General features: G+C 40.8%; 1 protein-coding gene across 1 annotated transcript in view; it reads right to left on the bottom strand.

Moving 5' to 3' along the window:
- LOC127432975 (protein FAM163B-like) overlaps positions 1-17,342 on the bottom strand; it is a 54,871-nt gene that overhangs the window by 36,769 nt on the left and 760 nt on the right. The gene's annotated exons all lie outside the window — the stretch shown is intronic.

Here is a 17,342-nt window from a genome sequence, read left to right as displayed (position 1 = left end):
TGGATGAAAGAGCGCACATCTTCTCCTTGGAAGGGGAAAGGCGCTTGTGTGCCAGCTGTATACCCGGCCAGCTGCCCGCATCCTTACCTGTTTGAACCAACCAACACACGGGACGAAACTGGCTCAACCCAGAGATTATAAAATCTCGTGAAAGTATTGGGTGTTGCCCAGCCACTGTCCTACAGATGTCTGTTAGAGAGGTGCCATTGGCCAAGGCCCAGGAGGAGGCTACGCTCCTGGTAGAGTGCGCTCGTAGTCCCAAAGGGGACAGTGCACCCTGGGCCTGGTATGCCAACGCAATGGCATCCACAATCCAGTGGGCAATCCTCTGTTTGGAGACAGTGTTCCCCTTCTGCTGTCCCCCAAAACAGACAAAGAGCTGCTCGGAGCATCTAAAGCTCTCCGTGTGGTCCAAATAGAAATGCAAAGCGCGTACCGGACACAGCAAAGACAAGGCTGGGTCTGCCTCCTCCTGGGGCAGCACTTGCAGGTTCACCACCTGATCTTTAAAAGGGGTAGTGGGAACCTTGGGCACATAGCCCGACCAGAGTCTCAGGATCACGTGAGAGTACACCAGGCCAAACTCTAGGCATGTATCGCTGACTTGTCCCCAACTCTCTTGATGGAGGTGAGCACAGTCAGGAGGGCCATCTTCAAGGAGAGGGCTTTCAGCTCAACTGACTCTAAGGGCTCAAAAGGGGCTCTCTGTAGGCTCAACAGGACCACAGAGAGGTCCCATGAGGGAATGAGGTGTGGCCTAGAAGGATTCAACCTCCTGGTGCCTCTAAGGAACCTGATGATCAGGTCGTGCTTCCCTAAATACATACCGTCCACTGCATCATGGTGTGCCACTATAGCGGCTACATACACCTTCAAGGTGGAGGGGGACAGCCGCCCTTCCAACCTCTCCTGCAGGAAGGAAAGCACTGACCCGACTGCACAACTCTGTGGGTCTTCATCTCGGGAAGAACACCAATTCGCGAACAGGCACCATTTCAAGGTTTACAGTCACCTGGTAGAGGGGGCCCTGGCCTGAGTGATAGTGTCTACCACTCAGGCCACTCAGATCTTCCGCGTCCCGTCCAAGGGCCAGACGTGGAGGTTCCAGATGTCTGGTCACGGGTGCCAGATCGTGCCTCGTCCCTGAGAAAGATTTCTCAGGGGAATTTGCCAGGGAGGGGCTGTTGCGAGGAGCGTGAGTTCCGAGAACCAAGCCTGGGTGGGCCAGTAGGGTGCTACCAACAGGACCAGTTCCTCGTCCTCCAACGTCTGTGCAAGTAGGCTCACTGGGGGAAATGCATATTTGCGCAGACTCCGGGGCTAGCTGTGTGCCAGTGTGTCCGTGACGAGGGGGGCCTCGGTCAGGGAATACCACAACTGGCAATGGGAAAATTCCCGGGAGGCAAAAAGGTCTACCTGTGCCTTGCTGAATCGACTCCAAATCAGCCAGACCACCTGGGGGTGGAGCCTCCACTCTCCCCTGAGCATCACCTGCCATGACAGTGCGTCTGCTGTGCGACTGAGTTCGCCATGGATGTCAGTGGCTTGCAGCGACTTGAGCCACTGCTGGCTCCAGAGGAGGAGACGGCGGGTGAGTTGCGACATGCGGGGCGAGTGTAAACTGCCTTGGCGGTTTATGCACACTACCGTCGCTGTGTTGTCCATCCGAACCAACACATGCTTGCCCTGGATCAATGGCTGAAGCATCCGCAGGGCTAGCAATACCGCAAGCAACTCGAGGCAGTTGATGTGCCAACGCAGACGAAGGCCTATCCAGGAACCTGCGGCTGCGTGCCCATTGCAAACGACGCCCCAGCCCGACTTGGAGGCATCTGTCGTGACGACGACTCGCCTGGAAACCTGCTATAGGGGAACCCCTGCCCGTAGAAATGCCAGGTCCATCCGAGAGCTGAACAAGCGCCGGCAGATCGGCGTGATAGCCACGCGATGCATGCAGCGGCACCATGCCCATCTCGGGACTCGTGTCTGAAGCCAGTGCTGAAGCGGTCTCATATGCATCAACCCGAGGTGTGTGACTGCTGCCGAGAATACCATATGCCCCAGGAGCCTCTGACATTGTTTTAGTGGGACTGCTTTTCTCCCCCTGAATGCCTTTTCCAATTCAGCACCGACTGAGCGTGCTCGTTCGTGAGACGAGCGGTCATAGTCCAACTCCATCCCAAGAAAAGAGATGCTCTGCACCGGGGCGAGCTTGCTCTTTTCTCAGTTGACCTGAAGCCCCAAACGGCTGATGTGGCTGAGCACAGGTCCCTGTGCGCACACAACAGGTCTCGAGAATGAGCTAGGATCAGCCAGTCATCGAGATAGTTGAGGATGCGGACGCCAACTTCCCTTAGCGGGGCAAGGGCTGCCTCTTTGACCTCCGTGAAGATACGAGGCGACAGGAACAGACTGAAGGGGAGGACCTTGTACTGGTATGCCCGACCCTCGAAGGCAAACCAAAGGAACGGTCTGTGATGAGGCAGGATCGAGACAAGAGAGTACGCGTCTTTCAGGACTACCGTCGCGAACCAATCTCAGTGCCAGACGCACGATAGAATGTGCTTCTGCGTGAGCATCCTGAATGAAAGCCTGTACAGGGCCCGATTCAGTTCCCGCAGGTCCAAGATCGGTCGCAACCCACCGCCTTTCTTGGGCATGATGAAGTAGGGGCTGTAGAAGCCGCCCTTCATCTCAGCTGGAGGGACAGGCTCTATCGCGTTCAGAAGATATAGGCCAATAAAATGGATCACAGCAAAATATTTTATTGTGTAGTAACTCCGAAGCAAATTGACAAACCAAATTTCTTATGACAACTTTTTGTCAGGTGGGTCTGTGGATGATGTATCCCAAATTTTGTACAAATTGGACAAACGGTCTTGGATTTCAAAATGCTGGAAATATTTTATTGACGAAAATGAAATCAGATATATACATTTTGTTTAGCCTGACTCAAGAAATCGGAGGAAAAAATCACTTTGATTGTAGCCTATATAGTTGTGAAGATGTTAGTGAAAATGTTAAAGTGTTTATTATAGCACCACCTAGCGTTGGATGGGTGTGAGTGTGCGTGCCTGAGCAGCAGTTAGGATTTGGGACCACCCTGCCAAGTTTGGGATTTCTATGATTTACGGTTTCCGTTGTCCAGACTGTTTTAAGGCAAGACATTTGTACAAATACAATAGTGTTCCAAATTTCTGCAGAAGGACCGCAACTTCTGCACATAGGGCAGTGGCATCCTCGCCACCTACCGAGGTGAAACGGATGGCGCTGAACCTGGGCGGGTGCCTGGCGAACTGAATCGCGTAGCCCAGTCGGATCGTCCTGGCCAGCCATCGCGACAGGTTGGAGAGCATTAACCACACCTCCAACTCTGGGCAAGGGGCACCAAGGGGACAACCGCTGTTGACGTACCCTTGGAATGCGGCAGAGTGGGGCGGGGAGAGCTACGTGTCCTGATCTCGCTGTATTGGGACGTTAAAGCACTTACCTTGCTCCGTGTACCCAACGTAGGACTGGTCAGCGACAGGGGAGGAGGCTGAGTGTCCTCATAGCCAGCCACAACTGCCTGTGCGTGGGTGTGGGTGTGTGTGTGTCGCGGCCGGGTGCGTGGAGGTGGTGCGGCGAACTCAAAAAAGGGAACCAAGGATTCTCCCTCCGGCCCTCCCCCGGGGGATGGAGTGGTCTGTCTACCACCTCCAAATGTGGCGCAAGTCTCCTCACCTCCGGGTCGTCTGTCTCAGGGGCGCTTAGAAGCCTTCCTAGAGTTATCATACCAAATCGTGGAAGTGAACCGCTATTGATGACGTATAATTCGTGTCTTTGCAGGCTCCTGATTGCAATTATTATGGTTTAATTCATTTCTCATACTAGCTTGTGTCCAAATACATCACCTTCAGAGAGCAGCTCACATTCTTCACATCTCTTGCAACGCATCAACGGGCTTGCGGCAGACAAACGCTAATTCATCACATCATTGCATCCATGGCCAGGGTTGGGAGGGTTACTTTTGAAATGTATTCCACTACAGATTACAGAATACATGCTGTAAAATGTAATTTGTAACGTATTCCGTTAGATTACTCAAGGTCAGTAACGTATTCTAAATACTTTGGATTACTTCTTCAGCACTGGTAGATTTTTAAACTTGTTTTGACTATAAAAACTCTATAAAAACTCTGTAAGACAAAATACACATGTTAAAAATACATTCTCTGAAAAACCTAAATATCTTATGCAGTGTTGTTTCTAAAACAAGATAAATCAAACTGATCTTGTTTTAAGGATTTTTACATATTTTTACAGGAAAACAATGCAAAAATTATGATCAAGAATAAGATTTTTGCCCTAATATCAAAGGTCTTACTAGAAAAAAGAAATTATGATCCAACGTGAATTTTCTTGATAAAAAAATATGATCATGCCTGGTAACATGTGCATGCAAAATGGCTAGAAATAGCATTTTAGCTTAGCATAAAGCTGACAATTTACACAAGGTTTATTTCTTTTTCTTGTGCTCCAAACTTACTTCAAAATTACTTCTCTGTCTGCTCGTATGAATGTAACAAATCATAAGAAAGTGTTTCACCGCTGTTCAAATGCACTTTGGATCGCATCATTTATATGTATAAATTGTTCCATCTGAAAGATCTAAATATTAAATGATACAAATGACAGTAAAATGCAAAGTAATCTCTTCAGTAATCAAAATACTTTTTTAATGTAACTGTATTCTAAATACCAATGATTTAAATTGTAACTGTAGTGGAATACAGTTACTTATATTTTGTATTTTAAATACGTTATCCCATTACATGTATTTCGTTACTCCCCAACCGTGTCCATGACAGACAAACATAATTGTCGTTTTGTGCATGTAAAGTTTTGGTGGTAAATCCAAAGGGATGAATACTTTAGCAACACAGTGAAGCTGATGTCTTTTTGAGTTGTTGCCTAGTTACAGTGGTAAACAACTGCTGCTTGTATTCACGTTGATGACGTAATAGGACCGCGGTTCGTACCCCAAAAAATATGATGGGAACAGAGACCAGGGGGAGGGGGGAGGAAATGAACTCTGGTTCGGTCCAAGCAATCAAACCAAGTGTGAAAGCACCCTAAAAATTAGACCAGACTTTAAGCTGCAAGTACTATGTCTGACTAGCTAGACTAGTACAAGCATGACAAATGTCAGTTTTGACAAATAATATAGATCCTGTCAAGTGACAACAATTCCTAAATCTCACCCACAGAATAAAGCCACTTTTTTACCACACAAAATATTGAATTTGCACACACTCAATCTTTCTCTCTTTCCGATGGAGATAAGGGAAATTATCAGGAACAAATTAAAGTTGCTTAGTGTGGATGAGATTGTGTGTCAATTCCCTGTATGAGCAAGAGTGGAGGATTAAATCCCAACACTTCAAACTTTCTCGAACTGCTACTTTCAAAACCTTCAACCGACTAATTGCTTAGTCATTCTTTCAGAAATGGTACAGTACTGAACAGTTTATGTATGACCTCTGCATGGACGTTTTGGACTTCTTTGTGTAAAATGGATAGTTCTGGTTCTGGAATTTTGCTCCAGCCATGCTACACTATATAGTAACAGCTAATAACATAATGTGAAACACCTGTTCACCTCGTAACTATGTATATTACTGCATAGCATCCATAGAGGCCAACTATTATCTTCAGTTTACCTGTCACGGTCAATATTTTATTAAAATAACATTTTAATGTAATTTTTTTTGCCCTGGATATTTAGGAGTCTAAGCACCGAAGGTGCTGGAACACTACTGTATTTGTACAAATGTCTTGCCTTAAAAAAGTCTGGACAACAGAAACCATAAATCATAGAAATCCCAAACTTGGCAGGGTGGTTCCAAATCACAACTGCTGCTCAGGCCCGCACACTCACCCATCCAACGCTAGCTGGTGCTATAATAAACACTTGAACATTTTCACTAATATCTTCACAACTGTATAGGTTACAGTTTTTTTCCTCCGATTTCTTGAGTCAAGCTACACAAAATGTATATATCTGATTTCATTTTTGTCTATAAAATGTTTCCAGTATTTTGAAATCCTAGACTGTTTGTCCGATTTGCACGAGATTTGGGATACATCATCTACAGACCCATCTGACAAAAAGTTGTCATAAGAATTTTGGTTTGTCAATTTGCTTCGGAGTTACTACACAATAAAATGTTTTGCTGTGATCCATTTTATTGGCCTATATCTTCTAAACACAAAGTCCAAACTTAACAACATTTGGTAAACTCTGACATGAAGAAATTTTAAGGATGCGCACCAACTTATGACCACTTCTGCCCATAGGGATCGCTATAATAAATAAAAAAAAAACATCCAAACTCTGCAACAGTTTCATCAAGGAACTTGGAATTTAGCATGCATTTTCTCTGATTCAAGTGCTTACATATTCTTAAAATACTGATGGACAAATCAACAAAAATGGCCGCCTGCAGCCAATCAATTTTCACCCGCTTAAAACTTTTGTTTTGTTACTTTGTGAATTAAATTTGGCATACACTTTCAGTTTGACAAAATTAGGCTGTATGCCAAATTTTGTGAGAATAGGCCACAAGGTGGCGCTATAATAAGCTAATCACACTTTCACTAATAACTCCATAACCATACGGGCTTGAATAAAAATGTGTATTTCCTCTGAATCCTTCAGAGCCCCCAAATCAATAATTCACGTGGTTTCCATTTCCACTAGAAAACTTTTCTACCACTTAAATTTGTCAAAATCGTCTTAGGCTGTTTGTTTGATTCACATGCAATTTTTTATGTATCATCTAGAAATGCTCCTGACAAAAAGTTATCAATAGAATTTTTATTTATTAAGTCATTCGGAAGATGTAAGCCAATATGTTTTTGGTTGTGGCCCATAATGATTTATTGGCCTGTATCTTGTGAGCACAATATTTAAACTTAACAAAACTTAGTGCACATGGCCAACAGTACACTCTGAGGTCACATGCCAAATGTAATACATTTTTGATGCTAAGAGGCTCTATAACTTAAGAAAATCCTAATTGTGCAACTGTGATCAAAACAGTTGAAATTTGACACCAAAACAACTGTCCACATCATCTACAGTCATCTACAGTTTCGGTCATTTATTCTTCACATGTGCTTGGACATCGATAATTGCCACTTGCGGCTATATTTTATTAGGTTTTAGAAATGCAATAAGGCACTCAAAGTCATGCTATTTTGTGAAAATATTCACAGCTACAAATGACATATATCAGTGTTGTGCCTCAAAATGCCCTTTAGCTGTTTCTATATTTACATCTGGACATTTTACTTTGTGATCACTGACTGCACCATAACAAAGACCTCAACTTAAACTAAGGGTGTGTTCATACTTGTAGTTCAGTTTTCTTGGTTCTCCTGGTCCGGACCAAAAAAGAAAATGACACATTTAGTCCTGGTTCGCTTAGTGTTCACACTGGAATTTTTAACACCGAACCTAAAGATACAAAACAAAAGGCATAAGGATAAGGTCACAACCTGATTGGACAGCTTTTATGATGTATATTTTGGGACGGAACTTGCCGAACATCCAAAAAAATGCTGGCTGTTGGGCTAAATACGCTTGTTGGATTCATATATATATATGGTGGTATTTTTACCAGCTGAGAACAAATGAAGAGCTAATAAAATGTGTAAAGCAGTCAAAACAGCACCAGGAATTCCTCCGTTGCACACACAAATGAAGATATGCTGCAAGGACGGCTGAAGGTGGTTCCAATGCCTGTACCGAACTGTAATGGGCAACATAGCTCCTAAGATGAGAAGAGCCAGGTATGCTTGAGGCAAATTGCTTCCTGTTATCGGTCTGTTAAGACATCTTTGGTCCATGCTGCGTTCATATATCAGTCGAACCGCACCAGAGTTAATTGGAAGCACACGAGACCCATTATTTGGTTTGTTTGGTGTGCACCAAGGTTCAGATGGCAGCGTTCACACTTGTTCAAACGAACCGCACTAACAGAGCAATCGCACTAACACAGCACTCCAATAATGTCATACACAGTGTACCTCAGTGTACCTGAATCAACTTCTCATTTCTGCTCCTTCGAGGAGCACTTACATCCCAATAAGCTCTGCAAAGTCTCTATTTAAAACTATATTACTTCAAGTCCAAGCGTTTGACTATAAATGAGAGCTCGTATGGAAAACCACATCAGTGACAATGCATGAATCCAAGTGAATTCTGGAACATCACTAATTCTAAAACACTCCGTTAAACTGGAATGGTAGGATACCGGTTCAACCCTCTGTGGCCTCAGGGGTGACTCCTGTGTATTTTGACTGACTGTGTATGCATTAGAGGGAAAAAATGAGTTAGAGAGAGCATAAGACTGAGTCATATTCGTAGCCGCCTTGTACACAACCTCTAGCCTTCTTCCAGCACCATGAAAAATATAAAAGTGTTTACAGGAGTTACATAAACACTCTTTTGTGAGATAACATAGTATATGTGTGTGTTATGATTTATTCCTGTAGGGCAGCTGAGTACAGCTACAGGCTCTTTCCATCTTTTCTTCCTGCCTTAATCTTTTAATATCTCTGCCTGTCCGGTTGGCAAGCGGCCACTCCATATCCAGAATTATTCCACTGTTTTGTGCTTCAGCATGGATTCTGCACTCTTAGAAATAAAGATATATTAGAGTTCTTTGTAGAATCCAGAGGCTCTATATAAAAATAAAAAACCTTTTTTAAAAAAAAGGGTTCTTCAGGCTAAAAATGTAATGGATTATATAAATTAACACTTTACACTGTAAACGTGGTAACCTGCAGTTGTTACCTCAAAGTGCCATAGAATCATGTTTCTATACAGTAAATATTTGCTAAATGATTTTACTCGCTGCAGTACTTATCGCAGCAGTTTCCAGGTGAAATGAACACTAGAGGCGCTACAACAATTAATTTTATTCCCCTTCACACAAATCCTGACTAAAATGGCAGATTTTGGGTTGAGGGGGTATGTGAATGTTGGGTTCCTGATAGGACACAGGCAAAAATTCATTTATAAATAAATATTATTATGCATTTATTAAATTAATTATACATTACCTACATATGCAATATATTTTTCAAGTATTTCCAAAAGGCGCAATTGGCAAATTAAGTAAAAACAATGCCAGGGGGAAAAATAATGAAAAGATGACAGGAGAGACACTTGTCTTCTTGCTCTCCCCCTTTATGATAGCACCTATAAAAATCTACTGATCGATTGTTTTGCGCTTGCACCTCTGTAATCTTTGTGAACTTTCGCACAATAGATATATTTACATTTGAGACATAAAAAAATAAAAATAAAAAAGAATTTATATCATTTTCGGCACACACAGTTTGTCTTACACAAGTGTCTGACTAACACGTTTCTGAATACAAAACTGAAGATGCTGATCGCAGAAGACCTTCATTGGTGTTCATGTTTCATTTCCATGTTGCATTTGTGAGCTTCGATGATAATTAAATTCCACCATACAAAGAGTGCAAATTACTTTATATTTAGCATTTTTTGCATGTGCGCGTGAGTGAGTGAACGAGCGAGAGAGAGAGAGAGAGAGAGAAAGAGAGAGAGAGAGAGAGAGAGAGAAACCAAGGGGGGAGGGATGGAGCAGCACTGCTGCTCTGATATAGGCTCTGATTCCACTAAATTTTTAAACAGAATTAAACATTTTGATGTCAAATTAAATATATACATTACTACACCATAAAAAAAATCAACGTTTAACAATGTATTTAATTTATTGCATGATTTAATGAACCTTATAAAGGTTTGTATTTTCACACTGATCACACCAAGAAGCTCTAAAATGGATCACACTTCTAAAATTGGCGTGTGCTTGCTGAAATTTGAATCACTGCCCCCAAGTGGCCAAAGCTGGAAGTGTCGTTGAACGTGTGATCACATGTGAGCTCCCCTGAATATCCAGAGTGGCGCCAAAAGCATTTTTAGTTGTAAATGATGTAATACAGTCAACTGCAATGCATATTTTATTAACTCTATCCCCTAACCATAATCCCAACCCTTAACCTAACCGTCAGTGGAGAATTTTTTTTATTTTAGAGCAAAAATGCAACCTCCGAATCGTGCTTACCATTGTTTATATGAATGAGATTACTTCCCATGGGACCATCAAGGAAATGTATTCATGCTTGAATTAATGCTAAAATTTTGATTTGGGGGGATGGTGATTGACAGTAATTCAGTAGAATGGGGTTGAATGGGGGTTCATGAACTTTTGGAAGCAACATGTCATTTTTTTTGTGATCATGTCATATTTGCCTTTTAGGAGTTCCAAATATGAGGTGAGTGATAACCCATCTAAGATTCTACAGTATATAGAACCATTTCTTCTATGAGTGTGCTGCTGTTTCTCACTGAAGATCTGCAGATATGTGTGTCTAGTGTGGTCCCTCTGTGGAGAGGAAGGTCTCCAGCTGAGAAACCTCAAAACCAGAAGCTGTGAGAAAAAAAAAAAAAAATCTATTTTGTTATTGCTTTGGGACCACCTTTATTGCCTCCCAATTGAGTTTAACATAACATCAGCTCCCATCTTCTACTAAAAAACTCTTTGCTCCATGATGCTGTGCAGAATATAATATGTAACATGTTTATGTTTTGCAAGGCATCAGAGTTGTAGTCAAGACCACCTAAACCGAGACCAAGTCAAGACCAAGACCAGAGTGAATCGAGACCGAGACAAGACCAAAATTATGAGGGGTTGAGACCAAGACCATGGCAGGGCAAGACCGAGTCAAGACCAAGACCAGACCAGTGCGAGTCCCACACTGCATGACACACTTACAATAAAATGTGGAACATGCAAACCATAGGCACTCCTCAAATTGATCTGAAAGGTCCACATTTCCATAAAAACACCCACAGAAAACAAATGAAGAGTCCTCTTCATTCACTGCTTTTATTGCCATTTATTGCCGTGTGTGTGTGTGTGTGTGTGTGTGTGTGTGTGTGTGTGTGTGTGTCAGTGTACCATGAGAAATGTCTTAATGAAATAATCAAAAGGCACTGCAGAGGTGAATTTTATGTGTGAATTTTCCTTTATTTTCTATGAGCAAACAAATACAAACAAACACCAAGAAGCTGAAATTAACTTAACCATCTTTATTCAACACTCCTTTTCCAAGTTTTACCATCCACCTGAAACAATAAAATTTTTGTGCAAGCATCGCATCAGGTTTTCTGGATGACTCTTCCCTTAGAAACCATCATTATGTACAGAATATATCAAACAATTATTCAATACTTAAGTCTTCACTTTTCTTTGTTTTTCTTAAAAAATACAGTAAGATTTTTGTTGTTTTTGAACAAACAACAAGCCTTGTATAAATGTGTTCAATTTGCTAACCACATAGCTAAATCTAGAAAATAGAACATAGAATGCCAAACATAAGCAAAGCAGCCTATTTAAAATGTAAATATTTCATATAAGTGGAGGAGCATTACTCGGTCTACACTCTCTGCGGTCACATCTCTAGCTCTCTCACCCAAGTGAGGGAGCGTTACCGCGGCATGTAGCGTTTATGTTGGAGCTGACATTAGCTAACGTTGATGTAATGTAACTTTATATACATTAGCTACATAGCTTTATGTGGCCTGTCTCGTCATTGTTTATCACAAGCAAAAACGTAACTTGGGAACAACAATTTGTCACTACATGCCCTGTCCTCTCAATCTCTCACAAAGTTAACACTGCATTAGCTACATCCCTCAATATATGTTAACTAAATTAGGTAGCTTGCACACCTAGCTAGGTGGCAAATAGCTGGCAAGCAACTGAAACTAGAACCCTAAAAAACAGTAAATACATAAGTAGCTAATATGTATAGCTAATACTCGCTAAATCTCTTTGGGTGAGGGGTGAAGATGAGTTTAGGTACAGATGCTGCATTCCATTCAATTCAGATGTGGGATATTCCACTTGATATCTCCGATCTCCGACTAAAGGCATTTCATTGCCAGATGCTCGGAAGATGACGTTAAAGGAAACAAAACTGCAACGCTCCCGTTAGCTTAGCAGGTGTTTGACTGTCACTAGTTGTCTCCAATCAACCCAATTCATAAACTATCTGCAACACTAGTATTTGTGCTACAGGTGTACGATTATCAAAAGAGAGCATAATTTACAATGTTTTGAACACCTGCTACTCTGCTAACGTTTGTTAAACAAGCTTTAATATCATGTAAAGTAGGAACTTTGACTAATTTATCAATATTATTTAATAAAATTGAATGTTTATCACTTATTTTGTACATCTTCCTGGGTGCCGACCCGCACCTGCATCTCGGAGAAATCGGAGTTTAAAATTTCCGCACATCTTTCCAAGGTGTAATTACGACTTCAAGTGGCGTTCCATTGCACTTTTCCCAGTAGGAAGTTGGAAAATCCGACTTTCCAAGTTGAATGGAATGCAGCAAGAGGCAGATTGCTAACGTTAGCTAGCCAGCTTTGCTGGCATCACTTACACTTAGCTTACCTTTCTTTATGCTTTCTTTTTAATCACTTTCACGACTGCTATGTTGCTCGGAACTGCACCCAAGAATTTCATACACCATTGCACTTATGTATATGGCTGTGTGACAATAAAAGTGATTTGATTTGATTTGATTTCTAAGTGCCGATAAAAGTTTGACATAGTCTCAGCTGTCTCGGTAAGCATTGCATTGCAGAATTTACATACTGCTGTGTGTTTTCTTTTGGACGCTTTTTTGCAAATTAACTCTTTGTGGTTTAGGTCAGTGTTTCCCAACCTTTTTTCTGCCATGGCACACTTCTTATGATTAAAAAATCCCATGGCACACCATTATCCCACATAACCATCGGCAACAGTTTTCCTTTTCAAGAACTTGTGCATGTTTTTTGTCTGTCTTAGTAGCATGAACTCGTAATGTTTGAAATTCGGTAATGCAAAAAATGCAAGTAACATAGGTACGCTGTATAATGAGGTCACAGTTGCCAAGAGCGCTAACTGGATAATGAAAAACCAACAAATTTGTGTCTTTTCCAATTTGTAGATTTGTTCTTGCAAATGAATTCTTGCAACAGCACAGCAAATAATTTTTTTATTTATTTACTGTATTTTCCGAAAATAAAGTCGCACCTGACTATAAGTCGCACAGGGTCAAAATCGCATTGTTGATAGAGAGAAAAAAAGACAGAAGTTGGATTCGGCAGGCACCAGCACCCGGAAGCAGCCGCCCGGCCTCCATTCACTGGTTCAGATGTAAAACGTGCTCCGTGAAGATTACAGTACCTCAGAATCTACACATTGTATCATGGTGTTTTTGGACTTGTTCAAACAGAATTTGCTTTTAGTAATTGTATGTAACAGTTTCTCATATTCTTTTTATGTTTCATGAGAGAAACGCGACAAGTAAGCCACATCTGTTCATAACATCTGTAATTCTATGCTGTGCACAAATAAACAGCTTTTAGTCTGTGAATAAAACAATACACCTGTTGTATTCTATTCATTCATTCGGTTCACTGACTGAATGTTTTTACTACAAGTGTGCTGATGAAGCATCATTTAGTGGGCATGTGAGGAGTTGCATTTGACAGTGGACTAGAGTTTGTTTGAACAATAATGTTATGATGGACAAAATATTTAAACATAAAATAAAATACTTTGCAATGGAAAATATACTGAATTGGCAACTTTAAAACTCTTCTACCGTCTCTATGCCTTCATTAAAATACCGGGAAATGTTTTTATTTTTTTATTTTGAGGAATTTGATAATTTTCCATGGCACAACTGACAATCTTTCATGGCACACTAGTGGGCACAGTGGTTGGGAAACACTAGTTTAGGTAGCCAAATTGTATTACAGAAGATTTGGCTGACATCTCTCAAACAGCCACAGTTTCTTCTCCTGTCTCCCGCATTCATTTTCTTGGAGTGCGTGTGCAGGGGGGTGGGGAGGGGTGACAGCCGTTAACAGTAACAAAAATTTATAATTAGAAATGAGTCAAGTTATTGCCTGCATTTGAAGCAGGAAGTTTTACATCCAATCACAGTAATGATGTTCACAAATAAATCAGACAATGCACAGGCAATTTAGTGATATCCCCGCAGTTGTGGTCTTGAAATAAAATCCAGAGTCCTCTTTGTCTGAGACCGAGACAAGACCGAGTAAAAATGCGGTCGATTCTGAGACGAGACCGAGACCTTCAAAAAGTGGTCTCGAGACCGATCTCAAGTACTACAACAGTGCAAGGCATTGGCCAGCATGTTATCCCTTGAGGCGGCAGGTGTGTTGTACCCCCATGCTGGTGTCTGCGGTTACAGGAAGTGACTTGGGCTTGTGGCAGGAGCAACCGTCTCCAACAGTGTGGGGGTCTGCAGGGGAGGGTGAACAGTAAAGGACATAAATGAAGGAGTAGAGAGGAGATGTGGTGTAGGAGGCAGAGATATTCTGGTACATGGAGGTTCTGATGGAAAAGTGCTTAGAAAAGATAGAGACTTCTTCGGAAAGGAATTCGAAGAATAGGTCAGAGCTCAGGATTCAAGCAGATGCAGACAAAATAATTACACAGAGGCCATATGGTTGTAATAAAATTTAGTCCATTTCAAATGTACTTTACAACACTGTGCTCTAATAAATCCCTGTGTGACTTCAAAATTTAGCAATGCTTATTGAGATGATGCAATAACAATGTCATTATTATGAACTATAATTATTCCTGAACCTCCCTGCATGCAGAATAGAACATTTAAATCCTTTAACCTCTAAAAAACACATGAATATCAAACTGTTTTGTCAGGTACGGTACTGTTAAAAGTGGTAACCTGCAATTGTTACCTTAAGGAGCTGTTTCTACATGATCTTACCCTTAAAATTAGTTTTGCTAATGTAACCAAATGTATAACCTAATAGTGGATTTAGTTATGTTATATAATATTTCTGACTTGAATTTAAGCAGTTAATGTAGATGTTACCAAATGAAGCACATTTTTTCAGTGTACTTTACAACACTGGGCTTCACTGAAAAAACAAACAAACAACAACAACAACAACAAAAAAACATCTAAATTAACTGGTTTGATTCCAGTCAAAAAATGTTATTTAACTTGTCTGAATCAACCTGAGTTCATTAGTTTACATCAACAAAACTAATTTTAAGGGTTAAATCAGGTAGAATTTTAATTTTAACTAATTTTAAGGGTTAAATCAGGTAAAATCCTTACAGCAAAATCGCAGGTTACCACTTTAACAGTGTATAATAAAACAGTATGTCATTAAAATATTACAATTCTTACTGATCTGATGTAATAAAAAGTCATTAATACAGACTATACTTATTCCTAAACCTCTCTGCATGCAGAATAGAACATTTAAATCCATTTAGTTCCCAAGAAACACATGAATGTTGCACTGTTTAGGTAACCTAAAAAATGTGCTTCATGTGGTAACATCTAAATTGACAGGCTTAATTAATAGTATTTATTAAGACTTAATACACATATGGCACCAACGAAAGTCATTTTTAAGGAATATATCAGTTAGAAACAGCTCCTTAAGATAACAACTGCACACATCCACTTTTTACAGCACAGAAAAGCAGTGCTGTTATGCTGCTCTTGGGTGGTCACATTTAGAAAAAAGGCTGGATATCTGACAGTAGCTTGCTTCTCTGAAGATGACACTATGGAATAAACATGCTTTGTCTCCATTATTCATTGCAATGGGGGCATCTTGCAATTAATGTGTGTGTGTGTGTGTGTGTGTGGGTGTGTATGTGTGTGTGTGACAGTGAGAGAAAGAGATGTGATGGGGGAGGGTAAAGGTTGGAGAAACGGTCATGGCTTGGGGTGGAGAGAATTCTTTAACATTATTATTGTGGAAATGCCCCTCCCCCTATATGCCCTATCTCATTAATGACTCAGGGGAAAAAATTCCCCTTTCACCTTTCAAGAGGTTATGGGAAATCACATCCACCAATCAGAAGGAGCATAAACTGCCCAGCCATATATGCTTGACTGCACAAGTGACATCCTGGTTCAAGGGATGTCTGGGTTATGATCTATATCCCTGCTTTAAAGTGAAGCACAGGCTGAGACACATGTATAGACATTCTTATTTGCCATATGACCAAAAGAGCACAAAGGCAACCCTTTGCAGCTTTTAGTTCAAGGAGCTGCCAGGGTTTGTCTTTGAATGCATCCAAGAAATGTTTTTAATGTTTTCATGGAGATCATTGGAGATTGAGTTATGTTCAATTCAATTCACACATGAACCAGAATGAAGTAGTTGTGAAGTATTTAGTATCATTTATCCAGGATACATCTACAGATTCCACTTAAATCAAGTTAAAGGGATAGTTCAACCCCAAAATGTTATTTCTCTCATCATTTACTCACCCTCATGCAATCCCAGATGTGTATGATGTTCTTTCTTCTGCCGAACACAAATGCATTTTTTTTTTTTTTATCTCAGCTCTGTGGGTCCATACAATGTAAGTGAATGGTGGCCAGACTTTAAATCTCCAAAAAGGACATAAATGCAGCATAAAAGTAATCCATACGACTTCAGTGGTTTATTCCATGTCTTCAGAAACTATATAATAGGTGTGGGTGAGAAACAGATCAATATGTAAGTCCTTTTTTACAATAAATCTCCACTTTCACATTTTTCTTCATTAGTTTTTTGGCGAGTCGCATTCTTTATGCATATCGCCATCTGCTGGTCGGGGATGGTCAATGATAGAGATTAATAGTAAAATAGTAGTATTATTTATATTGATCTGTTTCTCACCCACACCTATTATATCACTTCAGAAGATATAGATTTAACCACTGAAGTCTTATGAATTACTTTTATGCTGCCTTTATGTGCTTTTGGAACTTCAAAGTTTTGGTCACCATTCACCTGCATTGTATGAACCTACAGAGCTGAAATATTCTTCTAAAATTTTAATTTGTGTTCTGCAGAATAAAAAAGAAAGTCATACACATCTGGGATGGCATGAAGGTGAGTACATGATGAGAGAATTTTCATTTTTGTGTGAACTATCCCTTTAACAGAAAGTTTCCTGTACTTCAGCACCATTGAGGACCAATTCCTAAAACCGTTTCTGTTACTGCATCACTGAGGTTGCACCTTGTTATAGCTTCCCAGGCTAAATAATTTAATTTGATAAGAAATACTAATACTAATAAAAATGTCAACGTGAGCCTAATATATGCCCAATTATTGAGCTTAAACCGCACCATTCACAACAACCAAAAGAGAAACCAGAAATGGCATTTCTTCACGGTAAAAGCAAGGCAG

Source organism: Myxocyprinus asiaticus, chromosome 42 (assembly GCF_019703515.2).
Source record: "Myxocyprinus asiaticus isolate MX2 ecotype Aquarium Trade chromosome 42, UBuf_Myxa_2, whole genome shotgun sequence".
Lineage (NCBI taxonomy): Eukaryota > Metazoa > Chordata > Actinopteri > Cypriniformes > Catostomidae > Myxocyprinus > Myxocyprinus asiaticus.
This window is presented reverse-complemented; position numbering and strand designations above follow the sequence as displayed.